Below are 24,439 nucleotides of genomic sequence, written 5' to 3' on the forward strand. Positions count from 1 at the left end.
CTCTGGACAGGGAATGCTTTTTTATTATTTCTTCCAACACTTTCGATCTTGTTTTAATCCACTACAATCATATGCAATTAACACGTTAGTGACTTTCCTCTCTAGTTGGAATAAAATCTAAATTCCTTATGACCAAGAATACCCTAGTAATCTGGCCTCCATCCAAATCTCCAGCCTCTATCTGTTTCCTCTGCTCCACCCACACTGACTATCTGTTCTTTTGGTCTCTCACGTCATCACTGTAAGCTCACTGGGGCAGTTCATGGCACACCCATTCTTTAGCTCGGTGCTTCTCAACTTTTTGAACTCATGCTTTCTCCTTGTGAATGTAGAAGGTGCAAGCCCTACTTTGTGCTCCCATTTTCTAATATTTTTCCAAGGGGCCAAGAAGATTTGACTTTAATTTCTACAGCGAATATTATCAAAACCAAAGTGTTTCATTTATCTTCCAATTATAAGATTATATTCTGATACGTGTCTCTTGGCGGTTAAGGTGTGGATTAATGGGAAAAGGCCAACACACAATAGCCACTTTAAATATTTAGTATATAGACTGGGCGCAGTGACTCATGCCTATAATCCCAGGACTTTGGGAGGCCAAGGTGGGCGGATCACCTGAGGTCAGGAGTTCGAGACCAGCCTGGCCAACATGGTGAAACCCTGTCTCTACTAAAAATACAAAAAATTAGCCAGGCCTGGTGGAAGGTGCCTATAATCCCAGCTGCTCAGGAGGCTGAGGCAGGAGAATCGATTGAACCCAGTGGGCAGAGGTTTCAGTGAGCCAAGATGGTGCTACTGTACTCCAGCCTGGGCAACAAGAGTGAAACTCCATCTCAAAAGCAAAAACAAAAACCAAAAAACAAATATCCAGTATATCTCAGTCCAAAACACAGAATTTAATAGAAATGAAATGGCTGCATTCAGCAGGAGCAAACAGCAAAATCTCTTGGCTTTTGGTTTCTAGCTGGTGCCAGTCTTCAAGATGGTAACATCCAGCTACAGTTGAGAAAGAAGTGCAATTTTTGCATGGCCCCTGCTTGACTTTACCATACAAAACAAATCTAACTTACATTGTTGTTGCCTGGATACAAGTGTTTGTTTCCTGTCTATAATACAAACAAAAAATTAATTTTAACTTTATTTAGCAATGTGTCAGAAGACTTGATTAGACTTGAAACATACCCAAGAACTGATTTATAGCAACTTTTTAGCACATAATTATTATAAAAGGGTAACTATGTAGTGGAGGATGGGTATTTGGTATTTTTTGGAAACATTTATCATTGTTTCCTTAATCAAAGTCATTGAATGACATGAAGAAGGACTTCCACAAGTTTTCCTGGACATAACAACTTATGCAACTAATTAAAAATCTAAAAATTTAACTATTTTTGGAATTGAATTAGATGATTTCATTTGGTAAATGGGTTTTAGAAAAGATAGAAAAAACAAGGATGGCATTTATTTATTATTCCTGCTGTCTGTGATTTTCAGGAATATAAAGGGCACATACATGTACAGAGTATAAAGTGGATGACTTTTATGTTCTAAAAGACAGATGGAGGCATGAAAATACCAATAAGAATGTAATGGGATTCATTTGACTTTCATTTTGCATGGCTGCACAGGTCTAGAATTCAGTGTGGTATCTTTAAAATAGTAAGAACTCTCTTCTCTATGAAAGCATAAGTAAATACACCATATAACAAAAATATTTGAATGTATATTTTAAGTATATAAATATCTTTGTTGATGTGATTTTTGATTGTTAATGAGAAATAATTCAGAAGAATTGAAAGAATAGAGGTACTTACTGTTAAGTAAATCATTAGAATTGCTAAAAAGTTTTGAATTTTATACTTTAAAATGCGCAGGCTGGGCGCGGTGGCTCACGCCTGTAATCCCAGCACTTTGGGAGGCCAAGGCAGGCACATCACGAGGTCAGGATATCAAGACCATCCTGGCTAACATGGTGAAACCCCGTCTCTACTAAAAAAACCACAAAAAATTAGCCGGGCGTGGTGGCGGGCGCCTGTAGTCCCAGTTACTCGGGAGGCTGAGGCAGGAGAATGGCGTGAACCCAGGAGGTGGAGCTTGCAGTGAGCCAAGATTGCACCACTGCACTCCAGCCTGGGTGACAGAGCAAGACTCCTTCTCAAAATAAGTCAATAAATTAATTAATTAATTTAAAAAAAATAAATAAAATGTGCAAATAATCATAAAAATTAAAAATAGAGTTGCTTTTTTTGAAATTTACTTTTTATTATTACCTATCACAAGTATCTATCCCACACATCCCTTTAAAATAAAGTTAAATTCATGTCATAGAGGCTAGCAGGACTGGATTAATGAAATGTTTATTTATATTAGATAATATTTGGGTTGTTTATGAATGGAAGTATTAGAGAAATATTTTTTTTTCAAATCTGGTTTTCATTCTTTACCAATTTTTATCTCTTTATAATTGAAGATAAAAATATCACAGCACAGAATATTTTTGATGATTAAATAAAAACTGAGGGATATATAAGTGTAAATGGAGTTACATTAATTAATTCAACAAATATTCATTGAGTCACTTGCTTTGTGTTGAGGATACTGCAGAGAAAAAGATGATAAGATTTGTGATCTTACGGAGTTTGTACTCTCCCAGGGCAACCCAGACAATAAAATGTAAACAATACAGTTCATTTGAAATTGTACTGATTGCTGTGAAGAATGATCTGTCACTGGAGGATAATAGAGAGGGTGCTATTTTTGTAGTGTGGTGGAGGAGGGCCTTTCTCCATTATATTTGAGCTGAGAATTCATGACAACAGTCAGCCCTACCGATTTGGGGTCTGTGCTTCATAAGTGTAAAGGAGTTTAGTGATAAAAAGAGACGTTAGAACTCAATATATAGTAGAGAAGAAATATTATGATTATTTATGCCTCTGTTTAGGTATAAGACAGACATCATAAGCTGATTTTAGGGTATCGTAAGTACCGGAACACAAGTGAAATACAGGGTGTAGTAAGTACCTGAACACAAGTATCCAGTAATTTACTACATTTACACAACGTTTAAAATGGAAACAATCTATTTCCCTTTTCAGACTTGTTATCTGGACTTTAATGGTTGCGATGGACTGAATGTTTGTCTCCTTTCAAAATTCATATGTTGAAATCCAATCCCCAATGTGATGGTGTTTGGAGGTGGGCATTTTGGAGGTAGTTAGGTCATAGGGTGGAACCCTCATGAATGGGATCAGTGCGCTTATGAGAAGAGGCCAGAGAGTTAGTTAATGTGGAAACACAGTTAGAAGTTGGCCCATCTGCTACCCGGTCAAGAGTCTTTAGTAGAACCGGACCATGCTGGTCCTCTGCTCTCGAGCTTTCAGCCTCCAGAACTGTGAGGACATTTCTGTGGTTTGTTAGTCACCCAGTTTATGGTACTTTGCTCTAGCAGCCCAAACGAAGACAACTGAACTTCACTAACTCATCCGCATACTAATTTTCAAACTTCGTATTTTAAAATCTCCAATTTATCAGTCTTGGAAGGCATAGCCATAATAAACATGAGAAATCAGTACATTAGTTTTGGAAGGAGGTGGGCTTAGAGAACCATGATTTAGTAAGCATATTTTAAAAATGTAAATTTGATAATGTCATCTCTGTGCTGAAACTTTCCAGCAGTTGCCATTGCTTTAGCATAATGTCCCCCAGTTTTAACATGGCTTCGAAGTCACTGCATGATCTAGCCCTTTTCCATGTTTCCCCAACCCCTGCACCCCAACACTGAAGTGCACTCTCACCTCCTTGCTATGCTTCTGATTCAGGACTTACCACACATGTTGCTCCACCTGCCTGCAGCACTTTCTCTCGCTGCCCTTGGGAGTCTGTCACCTCACTAAGCCCTTCTAACTCTAGCTTATACTTTAAAGATCCAGGTTATGTCACCTTCTCAGGAGTTCCTCCTTGATCCCCTGACCTAGGTTTAGTTTCTCTGTGAAATGCACTGGTTTAGTTTCAGCCTAAACTAAACCCAGGTTTAGTTTCTCTGTGAAATGGCAGTCATTCTTTATCCTTTCTGCATCGTTTTTATTGTTTATTTTTCTTGCTATGTTATAAACACAGTACGGGCCAGACCTGGGTCCGCCCTGTTCTCTGTGATTTTCCAAGAGATTCAACAGTAGGGACTATGCTAGCAATTTGTACATATTTTATTTAATCTTGATTTCAATGGCATTAACTAATTAATATTTCCGTTTTATAGATGAAGAAACTGAGAGTCTGAAAGTCAGGAATTCGGAACTATGATTAGAAAGTCCAGGTTCGTTTGGCTACATGCTTGTCACTGCTTACTAATAGGTTAAAACAAAAGGGTGGGATTTAAAGATAAATGGAGATTAAATAAATTTGCAGAGAAGTTAAAAGTGATTTCAAAGGAACCTGGGATTAAATCAGAGGTTTGAGGACAGTGGTAAAGGTTTGGGATGGCATGTAGAGGAGCAGAGAAAAGAAGCTGACAAGGGATAAGTAGAGTTGTCTAGCAGTTTCGAAGGCCTCGTTGGTGTTAGCAACTGTAACTTTGAAATGGTACCAACCAGGACAGCTGGGTGACTTTCTCCAGGAAGGCTTGGCTGTGTATGGGCAAGGGCAGCAAGAGCCCAATGCTGGTAAGACCCAGATCTGGAAATAGGGGAGTCAGGTCAGTGAGAGTGAGCTGTTAGGGGGGTTGGAGGTACTAGAGAAAATAGTTAAAAAAGAAAGCCGTCAGATCCAAGTTAGATAAGGAAAGGAGTAAGAATATGGGGATGGATTGGGAAAGTGCACATCAGGTTGAAGATATGATGAGTTTGAAAAATTGTTAATAGCTCCAAGCACATGAACCCTTTGGTCAAAACATTTTGAATAGCTCCCCAAGTTCAAAAGGACTATAATATCCTTATTTTCAACTTGCAAAATAGATCTACCCCAACTGCTTGGTTTCTCCTCTTCAGTCCTGTTTTTCATTATTGAGCCTGGGCTTTCCAGGTACTTTCCCACATCTGCACCTTTATTCCTGCCAGCCTATTCTCCAGGGGTGATTTTCACAGTCTCAGCAGCTGTTTCCTCATTGTAGTTTAACTCATGGAAACACTAGAATGGAGTGGCTGAGAAGGGAGCAGTCTGACAACAGGGTGGGCCAAAAAGTAAAACGTCAGGCCAGGCGCGGTGGCTCACGCCTGTCATCTCAGCACTTTGGGAGACTGAGGTGGGCAGATCACACGGTCAGGAGTTCGAGATCAGCCTGGCCAATATGGTGAAACCCCATCTGTACTAAAAATATGAAAATTGGCTGGGCATGGTGGTGGGTGCCTGTAGGCCCAGCTACTCGGGAGGCTTAGGCAGGAGAACCTCTTGAACCTGGGAGGTGGAGGTTGAAGTGAGCTGAGATCACGCCACTGTACTCCAGCCTGGGTGACAGAGTGAGACTATATCTCAAAAAAAAAAAAAAAAAAAAGAAAAAAGTAAAAGGTCAAGTCTAACACTGGACACTTCAAATAAGCCACAGATGAAAAAAATGTCAACCTACTAAAGCCAGAGAAGATACCTAACTCAGGTCCTTAAATTGCACATCGATGTGTCTTTTTGAAAGTGTTTTGGAAGGTTGAGCTTGTGTCTGGGCATCCACAAGTAAACTCACCCTTCCCTAAGAGGAAAGAGGTAAGCATGACATGATGATTTGATTGCTAATTAATTATGGAAGACAAGTAGGTGACAAAACAGAAACCAAAGTGAGTGCGATATCAGATTGTCTGGCTATCCAGTGGCTCTTACTGGGGATCGGAAGTGGAAGATGATACTGCAGATTGACCCTCCTCTGATGGTCATTTGCAGGAAATCTCTAGCAGTCAAGTAATGACTTTCAGGAGAAATGGAATTTGTCTTGTTTATGTCCATGCTGCCAACACCCATGCGCATGGCTGACATGTAGTGAGTAGCAAATAAATGTTTGTTAACTTAATCTATGAATATTTTGACTATTAGAAATCGACTTTCTTAGAAATAGGTTGTGAAATTGGGTTTTAATTGTGCTGTGAGTTTATTTAGAGGTACCCCTGCCCCTGTTTCCTGTATATGCTACTGGATTTCTCTTCCATTATTAATGAATTACTTCATCTTAATGATCAGATTAATGGAGCTTTTATGTTCGTTATTATATGAAAATAACCTACAAATTTTCATGAAAGCCTTACAGGCACAGATTTAGAATTCAGTGTGCATTTTAAAATCATTAGCTACAAACTAGAGAAACATCCCACTATGGGACTACATGTTGTAGTTTTAGTCAACAATTCTGTTACTCCCTTTTCTGCAAGTAGAAATCATAAAATTAAAAAAAAAAGTTTAGTTTTTATTCTTTAGCTTTTTGTATTTTAAGAAATAATTGCTTTATTTGAAGTTAATAAGTATTCTGGATTTTATAAATGATATAATGTTTCCAAAATGTTTCCTTAGGCTATGTAATAGCAAAACTGAAGCACTATAAGACACAATGTAAACTAAGGATAGGGTCATGTTTATGGAAATAAAACATTCCTAACAATGTTCACATGCTTAAATAGAAGTGAGTAGTAAAATAACAAAAAAAAAAAAAAAAAAAAAGAGAGAGAGAGAAAGAAAATATGCTCCAGTATGTGCCTTAAGTTTTATCTTGTTTTCATTTTTTTTGTTGTTTCCTTGTGAATTTTCTTTGCTTTTTCATTCTGTAGCCTGTTTTCAGTGAATAGATCACATTCCATGAGAAAGCAGAGCTGCTGCAAGGGATAATTCACCCTCAAAACCTTGTTTTTTTTTTTTAAGTTCTTATAAATGGAAAAATGAACTAGCATATCCTCTTCAGTTATTAGGGAAATTGCTAGAGAGGTAGATTGTAAGCATGGGAATATGTTTAAGATACTTGTTGGAAAATACACTTTCTGGTCCCCAAATTCCTAAGAATTTATCAACATGTTTCATTTCCTCTTCTTTGGAAAAAGCTGTTCCACAACCTCTAATCTTTACTTTTATAAGGAAAACCAAAAACCAAACCTCAAAGCCTTACTGCATCACCTAACCTCATTTTGGATTTTTTTGAAGTTATTCAAGGTTAAGTAAACAATAAACAATATGTAATATGTACACAAGTGTCAACTTGTTTGTTTATGGAGGGCTAATTGTGAAGGAAAAGAATCTCTCTGACTGAGGACTGGTCACTGAGATGCTCTCACTCATTCACTGATGTCTGACAAGGAGCAACTATTGATTAAATAGTTGTCAGGAATTTCTGACTTTCTGTGCTAGCATTTATTCATATTTGTGCTGTTGATTGGGCATAAATAAAAGTTTATTTTGATACTAAATTGTCAGAGTCATCATTAATACAAAATATTTAATAACCCATGTCTCCTCAGCTGTATGATCACTTACATATTTTCCTGAGAAAAAAATAAGTTGTTTACTGAATGCTAGCTTTTAAGTCCTTTGAAAATTTGGAGTAGAGGGAAAAACAGTACAGTTAGCAGTACAAAAAAAAAAAAGTAAAACAAAATCATCCTTAGACAGATTTGGGAAAAGTTATCCTAGAATACTTTAAAAGCAGAAGGAAGGCATTGCAGAGTAAAAAGAGCTCCTGTGGATGAAAAACACTAGAGCAGGAATAAAAACATTAGTAAAGTTTGGAAGATATTAATGCAATTTCCTCATAACTAAACAAGTAAATAAAGGGATCCAATATAAGCAAAAATATAAAGGATACAAGAGGTAGACAGTCGAGCTCGAAGATCTGACATTCAGCTAGTCTTAGTTTTGAAAGGAGGACAGTGATTATGGAGAAAAGAAAAATAGCAACACAATGTCAGAAAATGTTCTATAACTGAAGTTAACAGTTTCTAGACTGAAAGGTTTGGCCAGGTATCCAGCACATAAATGAGAAATCAGTCACGCTAAGCCTCATCACTGCAAGAGTCCAGAATACCAAGAAGACGACCCTAAAATCTTCCAAAGAGAATCAAAGCAGAGGATATACACAAAGGGACAGAGATCAGAATGACAGACTTTTCAAGGGCGACAATATTAACTGGTGGACAAAGGAGCAAGTTGACCATGGAAATGAACGTTTCAATCTAGAATTATACATCCAGCCAAATTGTACATCATACATTGCAGCTATAATAAGACAATTTGAGACATGGGAATTCTAAAAAATGTATGTCTCTTAAAAGCACTCTTATCTCATGAAGTGAACAGTTGATCTGCTACAACAAAAAGAGGGAGAAGCCGTGAATGAGGATGACCTGGGGTCCAGAAAATAGAGTCCAGCAGGAGAGAAGAAATCCCCAGGATGTGGATAAAGAGAAATACCATGGGTGAGCTGAGCAGCAGGCATAGCTGACAACAGGCTGGAGCAGGACAGGGAGTGCTCCTGGAGCCATGCAGCAAAGAAAGAGAAGTTGGAACTGTTTGATTGGGACGTTTGATTGTATTAGAGTTTGTTGTTTTTGTTTTTGTTTTTTTAATAGTCCTTTAAAATAATTTGGGTAAGAATTAGTGTTAGGTGTATAGAAAACAAGAAAAATGCAAAAATTGACAATTCTAAGAGGAACAAAATTTTAGTACATGATGTGAATCAGCTGTGAATAATATTTAAGTCCTATTAATGTGAGCTAGGGCCATTGCGGTAACATTTGTGATATTGAGAAGAGTGATATTGAGGGGGGGGTGGCAGAAGAGGAGTGAGAGAGCAAGTTTGTGGGAATACAAAACAGGTAAATATCCATCCTTCATAGGAGGAAACTGATCAATAATGTTTGAAACTGTGAAGTCGAAAATAGATATGTAAGTCTGTCATTTAGAAATACAGAGACAGAAACCAGAAGAAACAGCTAAAAGGAGTTGAAATTGTTTTCCTCTGGAGAAAGCCCTGGGAGGTCTAAAAGGGTGGGTATGATAGAAAGGACTCTTTTTTTTTTTTTTCATTATAAGTTTTGTAGTACTATCTTTTAAAGCTAAGCACATGAATTCTTCTTCTTATTATTATTTTGAGACAAAGTCCACTCTCTTGCCCAGTCTAGAGTCCAGTGGCATGATCATAATTCACTGCAGTCCTGGAACTCCTGGTTCAAGGGACCTTCCTGCCATTGTGTGTGTGTGTGTGTGTGTGTGTGTGTGTGTGTGTGTAGAAAAGGGGTCTCACTATGCTGCCCAAGCTCGTATCCAACTCCTGGCCTCAAGCAGTTCTCCCGCCTCGGCCTCCTAAAGTGTTGGGATTACAGGCGTGAGCCATCTCACCGGGCACACATGAATTATCTTGATATTTAAAAAGGCAATAAGAGAAGCCGAGGGAAACCTCTGGTTTCTTGTTCTCGTGAGTGTTCATTTCTGGTCACGAAGCCCTAGAGCCTGTGTGGTGGTTGATTATTGGCTGGAATGAGTTTAGTGCTCAGCCAATTAAATGGAAGAAGGAGGCTTGAGGTAAGTATACTCCCAGGCTAATTCCGGCTCCACCATCTTCCTTATGACGTTGTTCGTTGGACATTCAGGAACGCAGGACTCACTCCGCAAGCTACTGCCCGTAGAGAGCCGTCAGCTGTCAGTTCCCGGTGGGGATGGTCATGGCTGAAGAGAGTGAACCTGGTACGTCTTGCCAAGTTGCTTCGTTTTCCTGGACCTCAGCTTCTCTCATCACTCTTTCACAGAGATGATAGGGAAATCCCACCTCAGACTCACATCCACAGAGAAGTGTGGTTGTCTGTGTGGAAATAAAGATATACTGGAAAATATAAACTTGTTACCTACATGGCTAGCTTCATCCAGCTGTGGAAAGGGTAGACAGAGTTTGAAGACTGTCCTTGGAGTAACGCAGGTCTAACCACTTTGAGTAGTTATTGGATATCATAAGCGGATAGGGGAGGAGGAGAAGGAGCAAAAGGAAACTGAGCTTGCTTCAACATCCTGGTGTCGACAGTGAGGGAACCATTGAACTCAATACGTGAAAACTGTTCTAAATTACTAATTAAGAAAATAATGTCCTACTTTTATAAGCATGAAAGCTGACAAAATTACCGCCTTGAACTATAATCCGGAGTTTATCCCTGAAGCTCCTTCTAGGTTACATGCAGGAACACATTCAATCAAATTGTCAAATTGCTGTTTTCTTCTGCAGATGGGATTTTCCAACAGGAGCAGAAAGTCAGTCGGAGAAAAGTTGGAGCTGCACATCCTCAGTGAGTTGCTCTTTCTGTTATACAGAGAAAAGTGAAAGTTGAATGAAACCCACAGCTAAGAAATACCCAGTTAGACTAAATTAATAAAATGTGGTAAGTGACTATGATTCATGTAGTTGAGCTTCACCATTGATCTGTAGGGAATAAAGAGGCAGCCGAGCTGTCAAAATGAACAAAAGCAGTTGCTAAAGTTGGCGGTAAAGGAAGGACTGACAGGAATTTCCAGAGTTCAGACTTCCTGTAGTAGACACAGGAGTAGGTAGCCATGAGCCTTTTTTTTTTCTTGGAAATTCAAAGGAAAGTGAATCTAATTTTTTGTCTTCAATTAGCAAGTGATTACCATATATCATGAACATGAACATAATTTTTTTAAAAACGTTGTATTATAAAAATAAATTTGAATTATGCAGATAAGCAAAAAGATATCACTTCTAATCCAAGTACACAGACATAATCACTAACAAAACTTAGTAGATGTTTTTGAGAACTTTGTCCTACTTATTAACCAACTATTAGCAAGATACACACATAATGATAAATATTTATTAATTTTATCTATATGTTTTACATTTGAATGTCAAATCCATTCTTTAATGATAAATCTAAACCATTGCAAATGTGATTCAGGCAACCAGAATACTATTGATGACTTATTTATGAGATTATTTGCCTGTTCGTCATTATTTGCCTTTTTTATGAGATTATTTGTACTGTTTGAGGGCTTTTTTTTTTTTTTTGGATGGAACACTGTGTTAACCAAACGTAGTGCAGGATTTCTATTGAGTTGTCGTACAGCTAAGAGCGAGTATAGCCTTTTTAGTCTACCATTCCAAATGTGAGAAATTTTCTGAAGCATGTATGATGTTGAACTTTTGTAAATTTGATACAAATAGCTTACTATTTATCTAAATTATAAACCTGGTAGTCTCTGTTTCTTAGTGGAGTCAACTGGGTTAGAGTATTATTAACGTGAAAGTAAGTTTTCCATATGAATATATTATTAGGAATTTAGAAAATGTGTGTTTTCCAGATTCCCAACTTATGTTTTACTCTAAGAAACTTGAATGTGTTCTACGAACACCATTTTCCTGAATACCAAGGGCTCTTGATTGACAATTATTTTTCTTTAAATAAAGAGCGATCACTAGGACAATGTATTGTGGAATGGAAAAAAAGCACTGATAAAAATTTCCTGCTCTTTGTGCTTCCAGAGTTTTCCTTATGACCCACTTTTAGCTTTATCTGAGGGGTGATATAGATGGGGTAGCCTCTGTTTGTGTGTGTGTGTTTGGGTGGGGCGGAGGGAGGGGTCGTGGCATGTAGCCGAATTAAAAAATAACTCTTGACTGATACTCTTTGCTGGTTTTCCACTTTGCACTTTCCCTTTTTAAATAGTAGGATTTTTGTTTATTAAAAAGTTTTATTTTACCTTTTTTGCCTACACTGCCTCTCTCCTGTCTGTATCGATCAATCAGGATCACATGTGATCATCATTCATTCATTCATTTATTCAACAAATATTGTTTGAAGGCTGTGTATCAAGCGAGCCAATGCTCCTTTGAAAACAAAACAAAAAAGAAGAAATGCTGCCAAGTGGAAACACATCACTCTTTATGCCTACTCTCCTGGGAAAGACAAAACAAAGTGTTCATTTATGTAAAAAGTAGACTGTGTAAGAAATTTCTTTATGTTCGTAGTAGCAAGAACTAATATGAATAAGATCTTCTTAAATTAATGATATTCCAGGCTATAAAACAGTAGGATGTAACACGTTAATGTCTTTCAGTCAATATGGCAATCACATTTTTGTGTGGTACTGTTTATTAATATTTAATATATTAAAGACATGAATTTATTGTTTTTACTAAGTTCTTCAAGCATTAATTTTTAAAAAAGCTTGATCTCTGAGGATATATTAGGATAACATGAAATTCCATACTCTGCCAAAATGCTATATTGATTTCAGTTCATATATTACAGCATCTGCCCTAATTCTTAATATTATTATACACCAAAAAATAATGAAGTGGCAAGTTATCTGAGAAATTTGTCAATCCACAACACACATTTTCTTTGGATAGTTTTAAATTTCACAACATGAGAAAACAGGCCTAGAAGGAGCTGGAAAATATATTAGTCAATGGATGATGGAGTATTGGATTTTGGCTCTGCGTAGATTTCAAATCCTAATGTCGAGAAAGGAAAAATAGAATGCCTTACACATATGGGCATAATGTGAGATGTCAGTGACACTTATTTAATTTTACCTTAAATAACAAATTTGTTTTGAATGTCACTTAATGTCTTACCAGCACTTTTCTCAGAAATGTGAATCACTGCTGGTTGAGTCCCTAATTTGAGGTCCCAGGTCTCAGCCCACCTGCAAGGAAGGCAGTAAGTATGTGGTGTTCATAAAACTGTTTCCCCTCTGCTTGCCTCCTCTTAGTGCTGTGGGCTGAAGATGTATATTCTGGCATTCCTGCTTTCCTCGAATGTCCTGCCAAGGCATTTCTGCCTGAATACACTCAGACCAAAGATGGCATATTAGAGAAAAATTTCTTTTCCAAACTGGATGAATCACTGCCTTTTCACTGAATTTCAGCTCTCCGTGACTATGGTGGAGAAGCTGTTGACAAAGTGTTGTACGCAGGGGTCACCTTTGACTACCTCATCCTTTTCTTTATCTCCTCCTTATACTCATCTGTAGTTCTATGAACTCTATCTTCCTCTCCCTATTGTTGGGAATTGTCTTTCTGATTCTGAATACTAAACCAGAATTAGATGTGGAAGTCTGATAAAGATTATTACCTTTATTATTGCTAAAACTGGATTGGAAAATGAAGCCTGAATTGATGGTCACAATGAGGCTCCCCACTGCTCTCTCCAGGTTTGAATCTCAGGATTCATGTGGGGAGACCATGGTACAGCCTACACTAGGTAGCAGGCAGCACAGGGAACAGGAAGTCACCTCACACCCCTGAGGAGAAACCCTGAGAACAGGGATCTCTAAGAAGACATGGGCCTGCTGACTGGCCTCTGAAAGGCAGTCCCTGGACTCTGACACGGGTTTGTTAGTGTGTGGTGGACTCCGGTGGAGAAGGGCATTGACTCCTCCTTCATGCAGGTCTGTCCCCAGAGGCAACCAGAGGCAAAGCCTGCACAGTGGAGCTGTTTCCTTTCCTCTCTGCTGTCCATTGGGTTAATCAGTTCTCCTCCTGGGAACAGAGTAAGCAGATGGGTTGGTGGAGTGGTAGAGAGGAGGTCTGAAGCCACCTTCCATACTTTTTTGGTGGTGTTTGTAATTTTTGTGTGTTGTCGATGGGAAATGTGGAGAGAAGGAAAAAGAAGTGCTTTTCTATATTATTCTCCTCAATCATCAACTTAATCAGGCCTTTGAGATACCTACATTGAATTGATGACTGCCTGACTGCACTTAAAATACACTGGAATAAATGTTCTCTTAAAAATAAGATGATGTCACCCCCTCAGTTAAAATTCCCCTATTGGTTTTCCATAGTTGTTTGAATGTAATCCAAAATCCATGCTGTCTTGTCATGGCATTCTAGCCATTTTAACTATTCAGTCTGATTTGTCATCACACTTGCTGTTAACTTTTGCTCCAGGCTTATCAAACTCTTTGCAGTTTTCCAAGCATGCATGTCTTTGCTTACCCCATTGCCTTAATTTTTGCTGCTCCCTTCCCCAGAAAGACATTCCCTTGCTTTCTTTTTCTGGATAGATCCCACTGAGCCCTCAGAACTCAACCTAGGCATAATTAGCTCCCATTGGACACCTTCACTGAATTATTGAGGCGTGCCACCTCAAGTGGGGTTAGGTTTCTTCCAATGATCCTTATAGCATTTCCTGCTTGTATACTGTGATAGGGCAAAGGTCTTGTTATCTGCATATTCATATTGAATGTAGTCCCTAGCAGATAATAAACCATCGATAACTATTGCCAGCATCTCTCACATTGCTTCCTTCCTTAAACAGAGCCTTAGTTTCAATATTGCTTTTGCTCTCAAATGTGCATTACCATAAGAATTGCCTAGATTTGGATAGAAATAGGCTTGCCAGTTGTTTATAAAAATCTTGATAGCTTTGCTGATATTGGAAGAATGTTTTTCTCACTAAATAATATTTTTGTTTTTCTGGTATCATTCCTTCAAAATATAAATAAGATTTTAATAAACATTTTCTAGGGTTTATAGTGATCAAATTGTAATAAAAATTACTGTACATCATTATTCAAATTCTCAGTTGTTCGTTTTTAACAACTTATAAATCTTCATGAAGAGAGATTTTTACTCTGACCCAAGTGGTCTGGATGGTGTAATTGTGAAATGGATTTCTCACAAATTTAGTCACATGCTGTATCAAGCAGTAAAAATGACAGAGGGATCATATGGGAAACAGAAAATATGTTATGTTTTCCTATTCTGAAAGGCATCCCAAAACCTTATCGAATAGATGTTAAATATTTTACACAAAAGAAAAGTTGCACGCTCCATGAGAGTTAGAGTTAAGGGCTAATTTGTTACATTCGGGTTGAAGTAGAAAGTGACTGCATGGTTAGCCTTTTAACCTTTCTTTAAATCCACTGGGAAGAAAAGCCAAAATGATTTTGGGGATAAATTGACTCGTTTTTTACCTTTGTGCTCAAATTTGTCCAATCAAGTAAAAATATTTGCATGGTATGTATTGTGATATAATTATCTTGGGACTGAAAAATGTGGTATGAATTATAAAGATTGGATCTCGAATTCTTAATAAAACCTTTACTGTTTCATAGTTTTTTCCTAACTTACAAAGAGCTTTTATATTTGCAAGAAAATAGTTTTATTCATTCAAGTTTTAATAAACATATATTAAACACCTTTTTTGTGGTAAGTATTTTTCTGTGCATAAGAAACATCGTATTCATTTAAAAATATTCTGTAGGTTTTTTTTTGGTAGTTTTAAAGTTTTGACTTGTTTTTAGTTTTATATGTAAATTTAAGGAAAAGTTGTTAGAACAGTAGAAGTACCCTGGATATTCTTTAATCTATGTTTACCAATTGTTTACATTTATTTAATTTGCTTTATCATTTATATTTATATGTATTTATAAAATTTATATGAATATATGTAATTTAAATTTGTAATTTTGAATTTATAAATTCATAAGTTATATAATATAAATGTATAATTTATTTGTATTTTTAATATTTATATTTACACATATACTTATATATGTGATCATAGTTTATTTTTTTAACCATTTTAGGGTAAGCTGGAGATATTGTACTCTTTTACAATAATTCTTCTTGTATATTAGCTAAAATTAGAGGATTTTCTTACCTGATCATTGTATAATTATTGAAACCATGTGCTTTATCATTGGTGCAATAGAAGTATTATCTAGAACAAAGCCCATATTTAAATTCCATCAGTTGTCCCAATAGTTTCCTTTATAGCTATTTTTTCCATGATCCGGGATCCACCTAATAGTAAATTAATAATGAACCAATCCAATCATCCATTGCCTTTGGTTTTAGCCAGCTTTAAGCTAGAACAGTTTGTGAGTCATTTTTGACTGTTTTGACTAATATTTTTTAAGGATTATGGACTAGCTGCTTTGTAGTATGACCTTCAATTTGGATTTGTGGGACAGTTTTTCATGATTAGATTAAAGCCATCTATTTTCAGCAGAAATACCACAGCAGGATTTGTGTCCTTCTGAGTGCAGCATGTCAGGAATCATGTGATGCTGGCTTCGTCCAAAACTGCTTATCATAAAGGTCATGTCAGCCAGGTATCTCCATTGTAAAATAATTTTCCTTTTGATTTAACAAGTAGCTTGTGGGGAGATACACTGATACCATGTAAATGATGCTCCTTAAAATCTTCATTCACTGATTTTAGCATTCATGGATGTGTTTCTCCTTGTTACTTCTACATTTATTAGAGTAGCATTCCACTACTCAAAGGGTGTTTTCTTCTCCTCCATTTATTCATTGTTCCAGAATGTTTTCATTGTTCCAGAATTTTTTCATTGTCTGGTAGGAGTCTCTTCACACTGGTCTCTGTGTCCTTTTGTTATGTCTACACAATTTTTTGAGTCCTTTCTTGTGGTGTAAGTCAGATATTCTAGGCTCATTTGTGCCCTCCTTGTCCCAGACCTAGAATCAGTCCTTTCTCTAGGGAGCCTTGATGCTGGTTAGTGTGAAATGGTATTTAGAAACTAAAATCTGAGTGCCAGGTATGGTCACTACTACGGGCCTGTCCTTGTTCCTAGGCTTTGTCAGCAAACAGAGGCAGGAAATGTGCATGTGTGAATGTGGGTGTACATGCAGCTCTATCTGTATTTACTTGTATATGTGATCTTAGTTTATTTTCTTAACCGTTTTAGGATAAGCTGGAGATATTGTGCCCTTTTACAATAATTCTTCTTGTATACTAGTTAAATTTGGGGATTTTCTTACCTTATCATTGTATAATTATTGAAACCATGAATTCATACGGATACCTCCAATTCCAGTTCAGTATCACAGGATACATTTTAAACTTCTCCATTTTCATAGTTGTAAATCCTTTTGTGATGGTTAGTTTTATATGTCAACTTGGCCAGAATATGGTAACCAGTTATATGGTCAACAGTCCAGATATTGCTGTGAAGGTATTTTAGGTGTGATTAACATGTAAATCAGTAGACTTTGAGTAAAGCAGATTACTCTGCATGTGGTGGGTGGGACTCATCTGACTGAGATCCCTCATGGAAAAGGGAATTCCACTTTCAGACTGCCTTTGTATTCAGGACTACAGCATCAGCTCTTCCCTGGGTCTCCAGCCTGCCAGCCTGCTCTGTAGATTTTAGACTTGCCAGCTTCCATCATCATGTGAGCCAATTCCTTAAAATAAATCGCTCTTTTTTCTGTATTCATATCTACATCTATATCTTTATATCTATGTCTATATCTATATCTACGTCCATCTATTGTCTGTATCTATATCTAGATACATCCGATTGGTTCTGTTTGTCTTGGGAGCCCTAATACACCCTTCTAGACTAGAATGCCTAGAAAATAGTTTCAGAATTGCTAACCCGCACTACTGTGAAAAGCCAGTCTCCAAACAAGAGTTCAATATTTGTTCGCAAAATTTTTTGAAGGTAAAATTATATACCATAAAATGCACAAAATTCAGTGTAAAATACAACAAATTTAGGCAAATGCGTTCACTGATGTGAAGCACACACATCTGCAAGATAAAGAGTAGTTTCATCATCTCAGAAAGTTGCCTGAAGCCCCTTCTGAGTCAATACCCTTGCCTTTCATTTAATTATGGTTTCCTGATTTTGTTGACCGCAGATTAATTTTTCCTGTTCTGGAACTTCATTTATATGTACTTTGCTTTATCCAAATCCTTTAGCACAGCACAGTATCTGTAAGATTTATTCATGTTTTATTATAATAGTTCTGTTTTGTTGCTGAATAGTATTCCGTTTGTGAATATATTATAATTTATCTGTTTTCCTGTTAATGGGCATTTGAGATTTTTTTCATTTGGGGGCGATAATGAATGAAACTATTGTAAATGTTTGTGTACCAGTCTTTGTGTAAACAGATATTTTTAAATTTCTCTACCCAGAAACGAAGTGCTGAGTTGTAGTAGGGGTGAATACTTAACTATACAGGAAACTGAGGAATGCTTGTCCAAAGGGGTTGTACCGTTTACATTCTCATCAGCAATGAATGAGAATTCAAATTGTATCTACATCATATGCATCCCTTGATATTTTCAGTCTATTTAATTTTAGTTATTCTAGTGGCTGTAAATGGTATTTTATTGTGACTTTAGTTTGAATATCCTGATGATGAATTAATGATGTTGAGCACTTTTTTTGACCTTAATGACTATTGTACATCTTTCCTTGTAAAGTGTTTGTTCACATTTTTGTTCATTTAAAAAAACTGAGTTGTCTTTTAAAATTTTGGATTCTAAGAATTCTTAATATATTCTGGATATGGGTCCATGATCAGAAATATGTTTTGTGAATATTTTCTCCCACTGGTGGTTGCGTGTTCATTTTCTTAACGATTTCTTTTGATAAGCAGATATTTAATTTTGATGAAGTCCAGTATGTCAATATTTTCCTTTTTTCTTACTATTTTCTGTGTCTAATCTAGATCTTTTCCTACTGATAGATAGTAATACTATGCTCCTATCTTTTCTTCTAAAAGCTGTATGTTTTTGAATTTTCAGTTAGGTCTATGATGTATCTCAAATTGATTTTATGTATGGTGTAAGTAGGAGTTCAGGGTTTTTTTTTTTTTTTTTTTTACCGTATGGCATAGACTTTTTTATATTTCATCAGTTAGAAGATTTTCCTTTCTTCTTTTAATTGCTTTAATCCCTTTGTCAAAAATCAGTTGGCTAAGTGTGGGTCTCTTTCTGGACTTTATTCTCCATTTGCCTGTCCTTGTAATAATATCAAAGTATTTTCATTACTGTAGATTTGTAATAAATCTCCAAGTGAGGACCCATAAGTCCTCCAGGTTTGTTCTTTTACAAGATTGTTTTGGCTATGCATTTCCATATAAATTTTAGGAGCATCTTATCAAAGTATATTAAAAATTATGTTGTGTTAGTATTGAGATTGTATTAAATCTATAAATGAATTTAAGAAGAATTAACATCCTAACAATATTGTGTCTTTCAATCAATAAACTTTTATATATTTCTCCTTTTATTTAGATCTTTAATTTCTTCCAGAAAGAGTTTTTGTGCAGGTTTTGTGTGCATTTTGTTAAATTTATTCTCAAATATTTAATGCTTTTTTTTTTTACCATGTGTTAAAAAATTGTTTTAAATTTATTTTCCAAAACTTTGCTGTTGGTATATAGGACTGTAATTATATTTTGTATGTTAACCTTGTATCTTACAATGTTATTTATTCACTTGTTAGTTTTAGCAGTTTCTCTTTTAACTCCTGAGAGTTTTATATCGTCTTCAAATTGAGTCAGTTTTCTTTCTTTTTTTTCTGATCTCAGTGCCTTTAAATCTGTTGCCATAATATTACTAATAACACTCATTCATTGTATTTGTAATATCTATAGGAGCGGCAGGGAAAACCTCTCTTTCATCATATTATTGGTAAGTTGTGTTTTCTCTCTCTTGTCTTCCTCACTAATCTTTCAAAGGTCTTAGATTCAAAGAGCTAACGTTTAGCTTCGTGAATTTTCTCCACCGTTTGTTTTCTGCTTCATTGAGTCCTCGCTTATTTTCTTTCTGCTTAGTTCAGGTTTAATTTGCTTATTGTTTTCTAATTTCTGTAGGGAGGCACATAAATAATTTATTTTGAACCTCTCCTCTTTACAAAATAAACAAATCTATCAATTTTTTTCTAAACTCTGATTTAGTGGTACTCACAAGTTTACAAACACACAAATTTTTAAATCGTCATTCCATTAAAAATGTTTTCTTATTCCATCTGTGATTTGTTTTTTATTTATACTTTTTTTCCATTCTAAATGGGGTTTCCCCAGGTGCATGTGTACGTGTGTATATATTTTTTAAAAAATTGACACAAAATATATGTATTTGTCACATCCAACACGAAATATATACACACTTTGGAATGGCTAAATCTAGGTAATTAACATATGCTTTACTTCATATAGTTATCACTTTTGTGGTGAGAATACTTAATGTGCACTATCTTGGCATTTTTAAAGAATACAATATATTGTTATTAACTATAGTCACCCTGTTGCATAACAGATATTTTGAACTTACTCCTCCTATCTAACTGAAATTTTGTGTCCTCTGACCAACATCCCAAATCCCCTCCCCAAATATTCCAGGCATTCTGTAACAAATGGCAAGATTTCCTTCTTTTTATGGCTGAATAATATTCCATTGTGAATATATAGCACATTTTCCTTACCAGTTTAATCACTGATGGACACTTGGGTTGAGGCCATATGCTGGCTATCGTGAACAATGCTGCAATAAACATGAAAGTGCAGATATCTCTTTGCATACTGATTTCATTTCCTGTGGATATCTTTTCATTCACAATTTCTGGTTAAATCTTGTGATCAGAGAGCATGCTCTATAAATTTCAATCTTTTAAAACTTCTTAGGAATTATTTTGTAGTCAAACAGATTTCTAACTTGGTGAACATTCTCTGTGTACTTGATAAAAATGTGCATTTTGTAGTTGTTGAATGAATAAAAAGTTTGTTATGTAAAATTGATAGATTCAGATCTTTTATATTCTTATCTTTTTTGCCTCATTGTTCAATAAATTACTGGGAGAGTATTTTTAAAGACTTCGCCTATTATTGTGGATCTGTCTATTCTCTGACTTACAGCTTTTTTTGTATGACAGTTTAAATAAGTACCTTGTGAAAATATACAGTAACTTTTAACATCTTTCATGCAATAAAGACAGTAGACAACAATTATAAGTATTAAACATAAATAAAATACTCCGTGGATATGCCATTTAAACTCACTATAGTCATACCTCAAATCTCTTTAGAACCTACTTTGTGCCAGGCCACATGGTAGATACAGATAAGCATGTTTTCTATCCTAAGAGTCTCCTTCACCAGATAGATACGTAAATGATGTAAACTCTTAAAAATATAATGCTATGTACTCTACAATATAGCAAGTAGTAATTACAAAATATAAGACTTCTATGTCAGTAAGTAAACTATCTTTAAATAAATCTCTATCTTAAAGTCTCAAATTATATTTAGACATTACATGTCTGGCATAGAGAAATATTTTAGTGTTATGAAAATACTATTTGACTTGGTGTCAGTGCTGATTTTGCGTTCAGACTCTATCACTGGTGGTTTAATCCTGGGCAATCACCTGAGTCTCAGTTTTCTGAATTGTAAAATGAGACAAATATTAACATGCATATGAAGTAGCTTTTAAGGTAAAGTAAGGGAAGAATATATAAAAGATTGCTGTAAAGTGCTACCAAATGTAAGACATTGTTAATAAAACGAATGCAGGTTGCTTCGCAGTAGTTCCAATTCACAGCATTCACTTAACTCTTTTTACTTTGGCTTTAAAAAATAGACAATTCAATAATCTACTCAGATAACATGTGTATGATATTGGAGTGATTAGAATTTGACCAAATTGGTGATGAATTTAGCAGTTTATCTGCTGACAGCTGAGGCTTCTTGGGCTGGGAGAAACATTAGAAGTAATACATTCCAGCTCCCTCAGTATCAAACAATAAAACAGACACTGAAATCACTTAAGTGACTCACCCAAGTTTGCACAGTCAGGTGCTGTAAGGGCTGGGTAAGACTGTGATCCAGATGTTGGAACTCCAAGACCAGCCCTTCTTGTTTGTCTGTAGAGTATCTTAATAATACTGTAACAAGAAGTCCAAAACTCTGGGTTCAAGAAAGTCTGCTTTCCTATTCAATGTGTAATAAAAGAGATACAGATGAATTTGGAGAGCTGCTTGGAAATATATTAATGGAAATGGAATAATGAGTAGTCTTACAATATTTTCCCATCTACCCATGAAATAAAATGGTAATGATCTTGGTTGTTTTGAATAAGATTTCTAATTTAATTAGAAAGGTGTAGAAAAATTTTTATTGAGAAAAATTTCTGTGACTTGACAGCTCAATTTGGGTATACTATCATCACCTTATTTCACATTTAGTGAACCTGAAATTGAACCAATTTATTCTTCCAAATTAATTTTCATTCTCAACTCCCTATAGATTCTATTATTTCAGCATTTTAAGGTAGAAAACTTATGATTGATTTTTCTTTCTCATTTAATCCTATTTTTAGTACCAAGACCTTTTTTTTTTTTTTTTTTTTTTTTTTTTTTTTTTTTTTTTTTTTTTTTGTCTTTGCTGCTGCTTTTCAATTCTTGGATCTATACTTTGAATCATAGCATTTCATCATCTTAGCTCATTTGTATTGGACTCTTAGCATTCTCCTGTGAAACAAATCTCCCTAAAATACTGCTTTCATCACCTCTCTTAAAAACTCCCGTTTCCCTAATGTCAATTATTTGGCTTTTGGGGCACCGCATCATCTGTGCCAGTCTTACCTGTTCAATACTGTTCCTATGGTTTCCCCACACATACTCCCTAATTAACCTCTGTTTGCATCGTGGCTACCAGGTACAGTGGTGCCCTGCCCTTGGAACAATTTCTGACCACTAGCAGTGTCCCATCCCTGGTGCCTTCTTCTTTGCCTGTGACTATCTCCTGCATCTGTGAATTTGCTCAGCTGTATGCAGGTACAGCTCAGGGCAACCTGCAACCAGTCGTCTGAGCTAGAAATTAGTGTAATGTGCCCCAAGTTTCCCATCCTAGTAGTGGTGGGAGAATGGTTCTGAAGTGTTTTCCACATGGTATCTAAGTAGGCGGAATAATGGTCCCCCAAAGATACCAACATGCTAACCCGCAGACCTGTGACTAAATTACCTTACATGTCAAAGGGGACTTTGATGACTGATGTGACTGATCAAGAATTTTGAGATGGGGAGAATTATCTTGGTGGTCTCAGTGTAATCACAAGGGGACTTATAAGAAAGAGATGTAATGATGGAAGTGGAGTGAGGCTGTTAATGAAGGGGCAGCAAGTCAAGGAATGTGGGCAATCCCTAGAAGCTGGAAAAGGCCAGGAAACAGCTTTTCCCATAGAAGCTCCTGAAGGAACACAGCTTTGTTGGTGCCTTGGTTTTAGCTCTGTTGGACCTACTTTTGTGCTTCTTACTTCCAAAACTATACAATAATAAATTTCTGTCATATGACACTGCTAAGTTTGTAGTAACTTGTTATAGCAGCTATAGAAAACTAATAGAATGTGTTAGATTCTCCAGGAGAATTGAGCTACAATGCCCATAGTGGTTACCCCAGTCACTGTCATACACATGATTAGTTTCTGTCCCTTTTCTGTGTCATTTTCCCTCCTTCCCCACTTGTGCTTCCTGGAATTACATGGAAATAAGTTGTCCTCCCCCCAGGTCGGCTTGAGGGATAATCCAAACTAAGACACTGTCATCATATCTGTCTTCCTGCTTTACCAACTTTTCTCTCTCTGCTCAGAAATTTCTTCTTCCTCCTCATTCCTCCCAGTTCCATTTTCTTCAAGGCCAAGCTTAAGAGCCATTTCCCTCTCTATGAGGCTTCTCTCCTACGCCAACCCCCAAGGTTCTCTCTTTTTTCTCACCTTCCTTTGCTCCTGTCATGAGTAAGTATATCCTTATTCATTGAGTGCTTTCTTTGCTCTTCTAGCTCCCTAACCAGTCCACATTCCAGATGCTGAAAGTCTTGTTTCTTGTGAGATGGACCATATTGGAGAAGTGAGGCAACTTGAACTGAATAACTTTGGTCACTCTTGGTCAGACTCAGAGGTAAATGTCTATTGAGGGAGCTCCTTTCCCAAATCCCTGCCTGTATGGAGTGTATATATTTGAGTGCCTATGTTGGAACACAGATAATAACAAAATGAATAAGTAAAATATATAGCATGTTAGATAGTAATAATGGCCAAAGAGGAAAATGAAGCTGGTGAAGGATAGAGATTAGCTATGTGGTAGTTTTAGATAGCGGATCAAGGGGACACCAGACTTCACTGAGGAAGGTAAAGACTCAAAGGTGAGGAAGCAGACTGACAGAGTATCTTGGAGAAGAATGTTTAAGGCAAAGAGAATAGTGATGAAAAGGGCCTAGGCTGAAGCATGCCTAGGTGTATTTAAGAAACAGTGAGAAGCACCATGCAACTGTAGTAAGGTAAGCAAGGGAAAACTAGTAGATCATAAGATCCAAATCCACATAGGTGAAATTCACTTCTCACTTTGCCCAAATTTCCAACTAATGTGCATTGTTCTGATGTGGTTATCAATGGTGCTCCTTTTTCATTCTACTCTTAGGCCATTGCAGGGCATGACTTTTCTGCTGAGCATGATGGAAAGTCACTGACGGTGGTGGGGTGGGGGGTTCTAATGAGATAAATGACACAATCTGATTAACATTTTAATGAGACCAGTGTGGCTGCAGTATTGAGAAGAAGATGAAGGGCTGCTTCTAGTTTTTAGGGAAATAGGAAGTAAGATTATCAGTTGAGTGTGTGGATAGGTGACAAGATGTTGGAGATTGAGAAGAAAGGAGAGGGGTGGCTAGAAATTGAGATATGCACCGGGGCCTATCACGGGGAGGGGGGAGGGG

General features: G+C 36.5%; 1 long non-coding RNA gene across 2 annotated transcripts in view; it reads left to right on the plus strand.

The window, feature by feature from the left end:
- The window catches only part of LOC126940326 (uncharacterized), a 245,524-nt gene that overhangs the window by 115,121 nt on the left and 105,964 nt on the right, over positions 1-24,439 (plus strand). For both annotated transcript variants that reach the window (XR_007720707.1, XR_007720708.1), the window contains exons 3-5: positions 10,169-10,229; positions 19,328-19,364; positions 23,507-23,625. This is a non-coding gene — a long non-coding RNA (uncharacterized LOC126940326). The remainder of the gene's footprint in view (positions 1-10,168; positions 10,230-19,327; positions 19,365-23,506; positions 23,626-24,439) is intronic.

This window comes from Macaca thibetana, chromosome 17 (assembly GCF_024542745.1).
Source record: "Macaca thibetana thibetana isolate TM-01 chromosome 17, ASM2454274v1, whole genome shotgun sequence".
Classification (NCBI taxonomy): Eukaryota; Metazoa; Chordata; class Mammalia; order Primates; family Cercopithecidae; genus Macaca; species Macaca thibetana.